The sequence below is a fragment of the Lissotriton helveticus genome, chromosome 5_1, assembly GCF_964261635.1.
Source record: "Lissotriton helveticus chromosome 5_1, aLisHel1.1, whole genome shotgun sequence".
Classification (NCBI taxonomy): Eukaryota; Metazoa; Chordata; class Amphibia; order Caudata; family Salamandridae; genus Lissotriton; species Lissotriton helveticus.
In genome coordinates this window covers 51,559,176-51,574,274 of record NC_136065.1, presented here as the reverse complement: position 1 = coordinate 51,574,274, position 15,099 = coordinate 51,559,176, and positions in this window count along the sequence as shown.

The following is a 15,099-nucleotide window of genomic DNA, read 5'->3' as shown; positions in this document are numbered from 1 at the left end:
GAGACCTTGCTTGTCTGGGAAACATGTACTGTTAAGAAAAGACATATCTGTTGAGGATGACGTTAACGTGGACCATGCTCCACACGAACCATTATGTGAAAATGGATAAGGAAAGAGTGGCAGAACTCCCTTCGGTGTCTGGAAAGGGGGGAGTCGACCACACACCCAACAATTAGTGGCATTGCTGGTCTGGTGTGAATAATGTAACATGCGGATAAAAGTATTATTTCGCATAGCGAGGCGGTAAGAAAATTCATGAGGAGGCAGATCACTAAACGTGTGCTCTACTGTAACATTAGCAGACTTATTTACATGAGGAACTGGGAAATACAGGTAAAATGCATAACTCGTGCAGGAAATCATAATGCTGAGAAATAATATGAAACTCAGAAAAACGATACATCGGATTGAGTTTTGACTGACTCTCTCACTATGGGGGTCTATTTTATACATGTCAGAAACAGTCTAACCGTTTCACCTAGGGGAGGACTTATACAATCAAACTGACTGACTTATTTTACTAGACCGGAGTTTTAGCTTATACTCCTGTTGCTGAGTTTTCTCTAACAGGGGAGGGGTTGTAGCAATGTCTTTTGCGGGACAGTCCTTGAGAACAATATTTTGGCAATCCTTTAAATCCTGGGAAATGTTCTTTAAGACGGGTTTCAGTCCATTAAACAGTTTGACATGAGAAAGGTGCACCCAGCCTTTGCGTCCTTCCAACTTCACGGCTGTACGGGTGGTGAGGAGGACCTGTCGGGGCTCTTTCCAACGAGGCTCCAGCGGACTTGATCTGTCAAAGTTGCGGACCATCACCATGGATCCTGGAACGATTTCATGCGGTGCCACCTCGGTATTGTCTGGAAATGCGGCGGCAACTTGTGAACGACATGAGTTGAGGGCAGACATCAAGGAAGCCAGGTAATCTGTCAGCATATTACTTGAAACATCGGTAATACTTCGGGGTCTAGGAGTACCCCACATGTTTGGGGGGCGGCCGAATACGACCTCATACGGGGACAGACCTGATCTGGAATGTGCGACCATGCGCATATAAAATAAAGCAACTGGCAGAGCTACTAGCCAGTCCACACCTTTTTCTTTACACACTTTGGCAATTCGGATTTTCAGAGTCTGATTATGCCTCTCTACGAGACCGGCTGCTTCAGGATGGCGTACACAATGAAACTTCCACTGGTACCCTAACAACAGGGAAACATGCTTCATGAGTTCAGATGAGAATGGCTGGCCGTTGTCAGAATATACGACTCTAGGGAGTCCATAACGAGGGAAGAACTCACGAACCAACTGCTTGGCAGTGGTCGCGGCTGTGTAATCTGGGACTGGATATGCTTCTGTCCACCTGGACAAAGCGCATACAACTACAAGGACATACTTGAAACCTCGACATCGCTCCATCTGAATGTAATCCATCTGGAGGACTTCAAAAGGGTGGTCAGGGGGCTGGAATCCACCTTGTTCCACCGGGACACTTTTACCTGGATTAAACTGACAACATATCATACAGGTACGGACTTTCTGCTTGGCTGCAGCTCGTAAATGCTTGTTAAACCAAATGTTCTGGATACTATCTAACATTGCTTTTTCCCCTAAATGTGCTGGACTATGTGCGGTATTAATAATGACTTGAACCATAGAGTCGGGGAGAAACCATGTGGCTCTACCCTTCGTTAACCATCCTTGATCTGTCTGGACCCCTCCTTGTTCGGACCATTTCTTGATTTCATCAGGAGTAGCATGTAACTGTATGTCTATGACATCTTGTGTAGGGTCCTTAACTGTCATACATGTAGTCGGATCTGGAGTATGTGTCTGATTAACTGGAGTGTCTGGAGTCTGTGCTGTAAGCTTGGCTGTGCGATCTGCTAGATCGTTACCTTGGGAAATAATGTCAGTAACTTTCGTATGTGCTTTGCATTTCATGATAGCAATAGATGTCGGTAAATGTATTGCATCTAACAGAGCTTGAATAAGGAGACCATGCTGAATCTTGGTTCCATGAGAAGTCATGAAACCTCTCTCCTGCCAGAGCACTCCAAAGTCGTGTACGACTCCGAATGCGTAGCGTGAATCTGTGTAAACATTAACTTTCAGGTTCTTGGCATGTATACAGGCTTGTGTCAGAGCAACTAGCTCTGCTGCTTGAGCGGACAGGGTGTCAATGCGGTGTGTCTTAATAACTTCAGTGTCAGTAGTCACTGCATACGCGGCGACTAGTTCTCCTGTACTTGTTCTCATACATGAACCATCCACATAAAGTGTCAGGTCGGGATCTGGTAACGGAATATCCGTCAGATCTTGTCTTGGCTTAGTCGTAATGTTAACTACTTCCACACAGTCGTGTGCGGCAGAATTTGAATTAACTGATGGCAACAGTGTAGCAGGATTAAGGATGTTGCAGCATCTGATTTCTATGTGTGGCTGGAACAGTGTCAATTCATAACCTGTTAAACGTGCAATCGTCAAGTGCTGAGTTTGAGTTCGATTTAAAAGAACTTCCACGGAGTGTGGAACTTGTACTGTCAAAGTATGTCCTAAGACTATGGAATCACTTTGTCTGATAGCTAGTGCTGTGGCTGCAACTGACTTGAGGCACGCAGGCAAAGCCTGGGCTACAGGATCTAATGTGCTAGAAAAATAAGCACATGGCTTGTATTGTCCTGCTTGATCTTGTGTGAGAACGGATAATGCTGTACCTTCGCGTTCAGTAACGAAAAGTGTAAAAGGCTTACTGTAGTTCGGTGTAGCTAGAACTGGAGCTTGGCATAGGGCTTTCTTTAACTCATTGAAACTAAGTGTATGTTCAGATGTCCAAGGGAGGACAGTCGATACGGCTGCCTCCTGTGTCGTTAACTGTATCAGTGGTTTGGCTAGAAATGCATACTGAGGAATCCATTGTCTGCAGTAAGAAGTGAGGCCGATAAAAGCACGTACCTCCTTCTGGGTTCTGGGCTGAGGAAGACTCGCTATCAACTGGATACGGTCTGGTGTCAACTGCCTACCCCTCTTGGACAGTAAGTGTCCTAAGTAGACCACTTGCTGGACACAGAATTGAAGCTTCGAAGGGGACACCTTGTGCCCCATCTCGGCAAGGAAATACAAGACTGTAAGGGATGCTCGCTCGCAAGCACGTTCAGAACGGGCTGTGATCAGGAGATCATCGACATACTGGAGCAGGGCAGTGTCAGTTGGCATGTGAATGTTGTCTAGTTGTCTCTTAAGTGCTTGACTGTAAATGCTAGGACTCTCTGTAAAACCTTGAGGAGCTCGTGTAAACATATAGCTCCTTCCATTTAAACAAAATCCGAAAAGAAACTGGCTGTCTGGATGAATGGGAACACTGAAAAATGCGTTCTTGAGGTCTATGACAGTGAAGAACGTGGCTTTGGAATCAATGGCTGTCAACAGGGAAGAAATATCTGGGACAACTGGATACTGAGGAATAATACATTTGTTAAGCTCTCGTAGGTCAATCACTAATCGATATACTGGGGGTGCATTTGGATCAGTACGTTTCATGACTGGAATGATCGGAGAATTACATACGTTGGAGTCAGTTTCTACAACTACTCCTTGAGCCATGAGCTCGTCAATAATTTTGGATAAGGCTGCTACAGCCTCAGGTGGCAATCTGTACTGTCTGATTCGTGGTAACACTACACCTGACTTGAGAGTCACACGATAGGGTGTGATTTGCATGTAACCTACATCAGTTGGACCTTGCGCCCATAAATGCTGCGGAACATTAGACAGTCTGGGATCAAAATCTCGTAATACATAGTGACCCTTAAAGTCACGTAGGAACAATCGTATTCCCTCTGGGGAACAGCATATAACTGCACCTAACTCTTTCAGTGTTTTAATGCCTAATAGGTTTTCTGGACATGACTTAGTAAGTAACAGATCAGTAGTGCGGGACAATGGACCTACTTCTAGAGTAACTGGCTTTGAGATCTCATTTACGATAGGCTTTCCTGAAAATCCAAGGGAAACATTTCTTGAGCCTGAGAGCGGAGCCCCTGGAACTTCGGCGTGACTAATTGTGGTCCTACTTGCCCCTGTATCAATCAAAAACTTTCTGTCTTTCCCTAATACTTGACTGTGAACATAGGGACCTTCTTGATCTACAGGTATCTCGATGAGAGGCAAGCCTACCTCCCTCTCTAGGCTGTTTCATGAATACTGTTGGTACTCTGGATACTCAGACTGTGCATACTGGTACATCTGCTGTGTAACATGCTGTGTTGCAGCAATAGGCTGCGGTGCTGTAACTGTCTGTGGTGCATTCTGTGACTGAGGAATCTGTGAAACTTGTTCTTGTCTAGGCGGACGTGGTCTTTCTTTAGTTTTACCAGTAGCTATGTTGTGTTTCAGAACTGCACACTCGTTTATAAAATGACCTGGCTGTTTACAATAATTGCAATTCCCTTTAACAGGAGCTGCTGGATGACTGGCTTGATTCGGACCCCTCTTCTGACTGTCTTGAGGAACAGATTGTGCAACTAGTACTTTCATTTTCGTGTCTTTCATACGTTTTCTTTCATGTTCTTGCTCTTCTCTGATTCTATTCTGGTGGTATTGGAGCATTTGTAACATCTGGGACGGGGTATTAGCTTGCCAGGTACTTTCGACTTTCAAAACTCGTTTTTTAATTGATGGACTTGAATTCTCGACTAATTTAGTAACAAAAAGATGAGGGTACGACTCACTACTCGTCTTGAGACCACTGTTGATACTAAAACATTTTTCAAATCTAGAATAAAAATCACTAATATCTTCTTCTTGTTTCTGTTTACAGGCTGAGATTGCATCCCAGTCTTCCTTTTTCGTTGTTAATAATCTAGGTAAAACTTGAATCAATAATTCTGGTAATTCTTTACATTTATCTCCGAGACCGGTACCTGGTACTCGTATCTTGTCTTCAGCTTCTAGAACTGCCCAATCGATCTTTTTCTCTCCCACCTCCCAATCTTTTTCCTTGAGCTTCTCATACACCCCTGCGGGCAACAGAACTTTTAACATTTTAATTATATCCGGGTACGTGTATTCTCCCATACGGAGCATGTCTTTTAATTCTCTATGGAACCCTGCTGGATCTTTATCATGACAGGGAATTAATTTCTTCATTTCAAGAAGTTCCATCTTTGTGATCGGAGTGTATACAAACACTCGTTGCATTTCGCCACCCGTTCCTCTAACTGGGTGGACTTCTCGTAACGGATTCTGTCTGTCTATGTAAAATGGTTTACTTTCTGGGGGTGAGACATGAATGAAATGCGGGTTCAGGAACGTTCTATATTTGTGGCGCTGTTCTAGAATGACGCTGATTAAATCGGTACCTAGACCTCTCCATCTATACTGGAGTAACTCGTTCAGGATATCATGTAGCGGACCTGGATCAGAATGTTGACCCTCATACAGAGTAATGAGGTGCTGAATCATATACATACCCACCAGTCGCTGCTCGGCTGGGGGCATTTTCAGAAACATTTGTGCCAATATTTCGTCTGGAAAAGTGGTAGAATCAGTAGTCCATCGGACTGCTGATCGGGCTAGTTCTTGTTCATGCATGGTACTTAACTCACTATAACCGATTCGTGATTTCAGAATGTGATCGGTAGCTTGAAATACTTGTTCTAGGGAACCTTGTTCTGGTGCTGAATGATGGAAAGTAGACTTGGGTTCTAGACGTGAATGGCGATCTGGAAATCTGGATTTTCCTACATACGCTATTCTGGCGGGATTCTCGTCCTCTACCTCTTCAGTATCAGAGTTACTTTCTTTCTCGCTTACTTGTGCTGCTTTACGTTGTTCGTGTATCTTTATTATTTCTCTACGGATTTTCTTGTACATACTCTCCATAGCACTGATCGTCTTGTGCTTACCCTCGGCTATACTATTACTCCACTTCATCAGGGCTTTCATTTCGGTCTGATTCGTGGACGGGTAATCTTGTTCTCTTATTAGACAATTAATCAGAAACTTTAATATCATGAGCTGGGTCTCAGCTTTCCTTTGGGACATGACATCACTGATACTTTCTGGATCATCCCCTGTACGGATGAAACGATATATTCTGTCTAGATCTTCCTTCATATCTGGTAGGGTGACTAGATACTCGGCCACATTTCTTACGCGTAATGAATATAAAACCATATCATTTTCGCCTGGGACTGGATCATAACAGCATTCGGCAAGGGATTTTCTTATTTCTGCAACGGACAGTCTGGGCGTACGCTGTGACGCTTGCATATGTAATGCGGCTGCATCTAAACGCTTATGTGACGGCGGGGTTCGAGGAGGACCTCCTCCTGCGGCCCCTAGACTAGAATCATCAACTGATGCTTTTCGTGCTGGCAAGGTGGGAAATTGAAATGCAGGCTGGACTTGTATGGCGGGCTGGACCGGGGGTACCGTAACAGGTACTCCGGTGTCTGGAGGAGCGGGAAGTACCTAGTTCACAGGGACTGGCGGGGCGGGAACAGGATTTGCATATTCTGGGACTGTGTCGTCCAAATAGGACGAGATGAAAATATCAGCTGCGGTCGGTTTGTGACGTAGCTTGGTCGGAACTAGTGGTGGCGGAAAGTTACTGGATGCCTCCGGGGTCGCTTTTGGCAAGCCCTCGGCAAGAAGAGGATACATACCCTTAATGAGGGCATTCCTCTGTCTGTCTGATTGTTCAGTTCTAACTCGTTCACCTATCTCGATTAATTCTTTTTCTTGTGCTCGTTCTGAAGATTCTCTACTTAATTCTGACTTTCTGATTTCTTTTTCGGTTCTTTTATGCGCTTCTTTGCGCCATAGCTCGATGGCATCCTTCTGTGATTGTCTGGCTTTCTTTTTCCATAATACCTCTTCTACTCGCATGATGCACTCGGCATCCCATGTACCCGATACGGGCCATCTATACTTTTCTTCTAGCTCTTTGGTATACTCTACCCATAAATCTAGATATAATATGGCGCTTATGCCATGCTTCTGATACATAAAGTGACCTGGACTGTCCCTAGGCGGGACAGGAACTGCTGCTTCCAGCAGACCTTTTCTGGTTTTTAACTGACGTAATTTCGAAAAGAGCGGCATGACTGAACTATAATCTGGACAAAATACAATACACAATAAACACGAGAAACACTTCTCACTCATACCACAACATCAAGATACATGAAGAACATTATAAATAACAGTTCGAACAGGATACCACCTGGAATACGGAAATACTGACTCAGGAAAACAGAATGCATGAATTTTCTCGAGAAACTGAACTGACTAGAACAGAAACTAGATGCACTGCTGAAACAGTACGAAACTTACCGGTCTCATAAAGAGACACGTCAGGACCCGTATCCACCGAAGTGGGCACTTCGTTTGTGAGTCTGGGTACCACCAACCCACGGACCAGAGTCAATTAGATTGACCCTGTCTAGATACTACCCCAGTAATGGTACTCACCGGGCAGCAAGAACGGAAAGCCTCGGACTGGACTGGACTGCTTCGACGACGACGACGAACTTCGGACTTCAGTTACGGGTGGACCTCCGGATACCTCGGACCTTGGACTCTTGGCTTGGGCTCTGGTCGGGACTCGCCGCGTTCCTCCACCGTCTCGTCTGGATGCTGGACCGCCTCCTCCGTCTCCTCCGTGGGCCTGAGGGATACTTGAGCAGAAATATCTGCCGTTGCGCAGAAGAGTTCCGTCACGACTGCAGAGGGTCAGGGGGTCGGCGTGGCTTCACCGACGCGTGGGGAAAGGGCAAGTCCCTGTTCGGGCGCCATTATGTGGTAAATAAATAAATAATACCCTATTTTTTGAATATATAAATGAATAACAGATAGCTCAATAAAATAAGAGTCAAGATTCGAGGTAGTAGGAGTTATGCAGGTTTAATACGGCATAAGGACAGGAACAGGACAACCTGCACAGGAATAGGATGGCAAGCCCTGGCAGCGCTGCCGGGGTCAGGATCTGGACAAGAAGGCTAGCGTGGTATTTAATAACAGATACATGAGCATATATACATAACGCAAACACATAGCATTACATTGCAATAGGCGTAGCAGTGGGTGGAGCAGAAGGCATGACGCGTAGCAGTCGCGAAAGATAAGGGTAAGAAGTAGGTGTAACTGGGTGTAACAGGGCGTATACATAGACATGTGATGCAAACGTAACAGAATATGTCATGAATGGGCGGAAACATTGGAGGGGGCTACCTAAGGAGCCGGGACCTCTAACCTGGTGGTGCGCGCAAACTGGCAATGACGTATCACTAGGAGAAGCTGGGGGCTATGAACTCTGTGCTAGGAGCAGAGACTGAAGTCTGGAGAGTCAGGGCGACATGTACCTAAACAGTATCTAGTATCTGATGTTTAGAGAACATGTTGATATAAACTAGAAGTCAGGAGGGGAAAAGCTAACAGACACTAAGACTGGACCATGCATTATTCTACATGTAGTGCGTGATGAGGAATATGAAATGACCATTAAATACAGTATTTCTCTAACGTGGAGCCGGAAAGGCTAGACAATGACGGAAACTATTGATGCAGTTCAGTAGCTTAGGAATGCAGAGAAGGAGGACTGAACTGATAACTGGAATCATAACATACTCTTGGCAGGCTCAGAGGCAGAGCCAACTGAACCGGGCACTGCGAGGCAGGAAGTAAGTGAAGGGTCGAGGATACAGGTGGGGGCTGTATCGCTCCTCAGCGAGGCTGCAGGAGACAGGAGCTGAATCTGATGTCCGGGCCCTTTTGAGGCCTAGAAACGGGGACTTTATAATGGAATAACGTGCACACTGAGAAACGTGGCAACGTAGCTTTACATAGGCCTGATATTCGTAGTATTCACGAGAACTGGAAACTGGCATACTAGAGGTGGACACAACTATAATTGCGTCTTGAATCGAACATAGGGAATACATATGCATATTTAATCATGCACACATAACATATGATGGAGGAGGCGTAGGGACACAGAACATGGCAAAATTTACTTTTCCACAGCCTCAGTGACCCCCGTTTCAATCACTAAGCATGCCTCAGTGACCCCCGTTACATCCATCCTGGGTGCCTCAGTGTCCCCTGTTTCCATCTCTCCTGCGTGCCTCAGTGACCCCCGTTTCCATCCCTCCTGCGTGCCTCAGTGACCCCGTTTCCATCCCTCTTGCGTGCCGCAGTGACCCCGTTTCCATCTCTCCTGCGTGCCTCAGTGACCCCGTTTCCATCCCTCCTGCGTTTCTCAGTGACCCCTTTTCCATCCCTCCTGCGTGCCTCAGTGACCCCGTTTACATCCCTCCTGCGCGCCTCGGTGACCCTGTTTCCATCCCTCCGCATGCTTCAGTGACCCCTGTTTCCATCCCTCCTGTATGACTCAGTGACTCCGTTTCCAACCCTCCTGTGTGCCTCAGTGTCCCCCATATTCAGTGACCCCGTTTCCATCCCTCTGCGTGCCTCAGTGACCCCGTTTCCATCCCTCTGCGTGCCTCAGTGACCCCCGTTTCCATCCCTCCTGTGTGCCTCAGTGACCCCCGTTTCCATCTCTCCTGCGTGCCTCAGTGACCCCATTTCCATACCTCCTGCGTGCCTCAGTGACCCCGTTTCCATCCCTCCTGCGCGCCTCAGTGACCCCGTTTCCATCCCTCCGCATGCTTCAGTGATCCCTGTTTCCATCCCTCCTGTATGACTCAGTGACCCCCGTTTCCATCCCTCCTGCGTTCCTCAGTGACCCCGTTTCCATCCCTCCTGCGTGCCTCAGTGACCCCGTTTCCATCCCTCCTGCGCGCCTCAGTGACCCCGTTTCCATCCCTCCGCATGCTTCAGTGACCCCTGTTTCCATCCCTCCTGTATGCCTCAGTGACCCCGTTTCCATCCCTCCTGTGTGCCTCAGTGTCCCCCATATTCATCCCTTCTGTGTACCTCAGTGATCGCCGTTTCCATCCCTCCTGCGTCCCTCAGTGACCCCAGTTTCCATTGCTCCTGGGTGCCTCAGTGAACCCCGTTTCCATCCCTACTGTGTGCCTCAGTGAACCCCATTTCCATCCCTCCCGCATGCAGCAGTGTCCCCATTTCCATCCCTCCTGCGTACCTCTGTGACCCCGTTTCCATTCCTCCTGTGTCCCTCTGTGACCCCCATTTCCATCCCTCCTGAGTGCCTCAGTGACCCCCGTTTCAATCACTAAGCATGCCTCAGTGACCCCCGTTACATCCATCCTGGGTGCCTCAGTGTCCCCTGTTTCCATCTCTCCTGCATGCCTCAGTGACTCCCGTTTCCATCCCTCCTGTGTGCCTCAGTACCCCTTTTTTCCTTCCCTCCTGCGTGCAGCAGTGTCCCCCGTTTCCATCCCTCCTGTGTGCCTCAGTGACCCCCGTTTCCATCTCTCCTGCGAACCTCAGTGACCCCCGTTTCCATCCCTCCTGCGTTCCTCAGTGACCCCGTTTCCATCCCTCCGCATGCTTCAGTGACCCCTGTTTCCATCCCTCCTGTATGCCTCAGTGACCCCGTTTCCATCCCTCCTGCGTGCCTCAGTGACCCTGTTTCAATCCACCCTGCATGCACAAGTGTCCCCCCGATTCCATCTCACCTGCCTGCCTCAGTGACCCCCATTTCAATCCCTCCGCATGCCTCAGTGACCCCCGTTTCCACCCCTCCTGTATGCCTCAGTGACCCCGTTTCCATCCCTCCTGTGTGCCTCAGTGTCCCCCATATTCATCCCTTCTGTGTACCTCAGTGACCCCGTTTCCATCCCTCCTGCATACACCATTGTCCCCCATTTCCATAACACCTGCGTGCCTCAGTGACCCCAGTTTCCATCCCTCCCTTCTTGCCTCAGTGACCCCCTTTCCATCCCTCCTGCATGCACCAGTGGCCCCCATTTCAATATCTCTTGCGTGCCTCAGTGACCCACATTTCCATTGCTCCTGCGTGACTGAGTGAACCCCATTTCCATCCCTCCTGGGTGCCTTAGTGACCCCCGTTTCATCCCTCCTGGGTGCCTCAGTGTCCCCTGTTTCCATCCCTCCTGCATGCCTCAGTGGCCCAAGTTTCCATCCCTCCTGTGTGTTTCAGTGACCACTTTTTGCATCACCCCGCATGCCTCAGTGACCCCGTTTCCATCCCTCCTGCATACACCATTGTCCCCCATTGCCATCTCTCCTGCGTGCATCAGTGACCCCCATTTCCATAACACCTGAGTGCCTCAATGACCCCAGTTTCCATCACTCCCCTCGTGCATCAGTGAAGCCCGTTTCCATCCCTCCTGCGTCCCTCTGTGAACCCCATTTCCATCTCTCCTGAGTGCCTCAGTGAGACCTGTTTCCATCCCTCCTGCGTGCCTCAGTGACCCTGTTTCCATCCCCCTGCATGCACAAGTGTCCCCCCGATTCCATCTCACCTGCCTGCCTCAGTGACCCCCGTTTCAATCCCTCCGCATGCCTCAGGGACCCCCATTTCCATCCCTACTGTATGCCTCAATGACCCCGTTTCTATCCCTCCTGTGTGCCTCAGTGTCCCCCATATTCATCCCTCCTGTGTACCTCAGTGACCCCGTTTCCATCCCTCCTGCGTCCCTCAGTCACCCCAGTTTCCATTGCTCCTGGGTGCCTCAGTGAACCCCGTTTCCATCTCTACTGCGTACCTCAGTGACCCTGTCGTGTATTTCTATAGGTTCTGATTCGATCCCCCTATTCCTGACCCTATTCTGGTTAAACTTACTAGCTAGTTAACTAACAGTCAGCCCATGAGGCAAGAAATCCCCCATGATGCAGATACCGTTATCTGACGCAGTCACACTACGGCACAGGAACGTGTTATCTGATTAGGTCATAACGCTTGAGATCTAATTAGACAAGCGATATTCCTCCAGCCCCTGATAAGGCATACGACGTTCTCATAACAAATCAAACCTATGACAACCTGGATAATCCGTGCGGCCATTGTTTTGATTTCACAGAGAACTTTAGTAAAGAATGTGCTAACGAGCAAGTCGTATGACATCTTTATTGACGTACCTATGTCCATCCTTACGTCAATCTCGGCACCTTTAAGGTATAAATATTGCCGACCTTGCCCTATGCAAACACACGCGTGGTGACAAGACGGAGCAGCCATACTTGCCGAAGCCGAGAGCAGAAGCAGACCCCGCAGGCAGCAGCCCCGCCTTCCTGACGCGCTGAGAGACGCGCTGCTATCTCAAGCCGAGAGACCCAGCACCGGCGCTTCTGGGCAGCCCTCGCAGGCAGCCTGGAATATCGAGAGCAGAGAAAGAGATACCATTCCTCATTCATCCTAAATTCCAGGTACAGAACTGAATAACCCCTCCTAGAGAATTCTTTAGTTATTCACTTGGCAAAAACAAACTTAAACTAAACTGTAACTTTCTATTCCCGCCCACGCATTAGACTTAGGTCAGGTACACGGGGTAGGCGTATTTAGAAACACCAGTTGAGTACGTTTAGTCAAATGTATATGTGTATGTAAATATATTTTAATCATTTTAAACATCATATGGCTCAGAAACCATATCAATGTTTTTACAGTATTATTTTATACTATTGCTTCTAATGTATGCACTTTACTTAACTATAAGTATTGCAATAATATCGATCCATTTCTCTTGTACGAGAAAAGAGACTGATCAATAAATAACATCTTTTATTGAACACGCCCGTCTCTTCCTTTTCTCTACATTCTGATGAGACTAAGAATGCACGTACTGACTGAGTAAAATAATTGCCTTGTGCTCACACGACTCTCGAGATTGACTCTTGATTAGGGGAGAGCAAAGTTGTCATGTTCTATGGTTGTCAGAAACTAAATCCCTTCTTGTCTAATCAGGGGAGTTCATCCTTCCTTGAACATTCGAGAAAGTTTCTAGCGAACTCTGAGCTTAGCTGGCAAACCCAAAAATTAAGTCTAGTTTCGACAGTAGTAGACCTAGTTAACGTCTGGCCTAGGCCTTTACTGCTGTAGGTACTATTCCAATGCGCAGAGCCTATTGGGAAAATAGGAGCTACACTACATGGCGCCCAACGTGTTTGGAAAGGGCGATAAAACTAACGTAAGACATTTAGAGTAACTCAGTCGTGCTTTCTCACTCAGACCCCTTCTCCCAAATACTCCAAAGACGTCTGGAGTGGGTGAAAGGTTATTATATCCTCCAAAACCTCGCAGGAGGGAACTCCTATGTATGGTTCTTGGTCTAGTCAACGTTGAAGGATAAAACAGTTCCAAAATATTGTGCACCTAATCTCTGTTTCCATAAAGAAACCTGATCTGCAAATAAAAATAATACCATCCTGTCAGTAAAATGGGAGACAGTGATGGAGAAAGAGAGGCAATTAGATTAGCTACTGAAATAGCAGATGCTGATGCTACCATGCAAACAGCAGACCCGGATATAATACTCATCCAGGTCGCCAAAAGGAGATCTATAACCTTAAAACTTATAGAAAATGGACTGACACCTAGAGGTGGCACAGTCATATTCGTAATTGAGGCACACGAATATCGGCAGACAGAGGTATACTATACATGGATACATTTTCCAGCAGCAAATGCTGTAACAAAGTACTTCCACTATTACAAAGTAGAGGAACCTCCTGAAACGTACACTCCTTTCGAGGAGGTGGAAGTACCACTCAAATTCCAAGAGCATTTGCTCTTATTTGATGGCGCCCTAAAACATAATAATTGTGAGAAGTTGGCCTGGTAGGGGATGTTTCCAATTCTGGAACCACCTACTACCTGACCAAACAATCCCCTTATGGTGTCTGGTTGTAAGTCAACCTTATTAGACAAGCTATCCTAGTGGTAGCATGGACTAAGCAGCCTAAAGGCTTAACTTAAGAGGTCGTGTTAAGCGAGCTGTTTTACCACATACAATCCTGTAATACCAAATGAAAGGACACCACACAAGTATATATTATAAAAATATATGTGTTTATTACTAAAAACAATCCCCAGTATTCTTTATGAATAAAGGGGCACAAGCGTTAAATCAAAAGCACTGTTTAAACATACAAAGTTGCACAATTATGGATGAGGGCAGGGGGCCACTCAAACCATATACTAAACAAGTGGTATAAGAGAGGCCACTCGAACAGTGGTTAGGCCTAGGGCCTAGGGAATCGCTGGGAGCAGTCAGGACAAGCAATGCTGAAGTCGGGAATGGCCCTCGGGATTCGGGAGATGTGCGGAAAGCGCACGCATGCACCAATGTTAACCAATGGTGCGTAAAAGTCAAATAGTTAAAGTTTAAGGACACTTCCGCTGAACCTAGAGGAACAAAACTTAACACACAGACCCTAGAGGTGTGCACCAGTGTGGGAACACCGGCGGAGCAAAGTTACCTCACCCACAGGAAGTGGGTGCACAGGGTCGAAGTGGCGTCGGGTTTTGACACGCAGGCTCTTGGTGCTTGAAGCTGAAAGGGCTGCAGGCAGGGTGAAGACGAAGTGTCCGGTGGAGTCCAAGGGTGGACTCAAGTTGTAGAGTACCTGAAAGCAGAGGGGACAGAGTCTGGGTCACTCAGCAGTGACCAGGGTGGAACCAGGACGGAACCAGGCAATGTCGGGCGCAATCAGGTGGTCGTCGAGGCGCTTCTCTTCGCTGTCACGTGGGCTCTGGGGCATCTGCGACGTCCAGGAGCAGGTCACGATCTGTCCCACGCAGGCTCTCACCGTCGGTGCAGTCGGCTTCCGGTTTGGAGCAAACAAGCCTTGGTAAGAGCAATCCACGCGGGATTGGAAGATGGCGTCTCACTCGGACCAGGAAGGTCAGAGTCGGGGCTCCCTTTCAGGGGAGCTGGTGTGGATCTGGAGCAACCAGAATCACGAGTCTTCTTTTGTAGTTCGTCGGCACAGGGACCACAAGCCAGCTGGCAAGTGACCGGGCCAACGCGTTGAGCCAAATCGTGCCAAAGGGCCCCACGCAGCACTCGTCGAGTGTGGAGGGCTGAACTTCGGCTCAGGAGTAGCTCAGGGTGGGGGCTTCTCAAACCCCGGTGTACAGCTTCGAGGGTCACTCGTGGGCTGCACGGTCAGCGTCTCGTGGTCACTTCAAGATGGCGTGCCCCACGC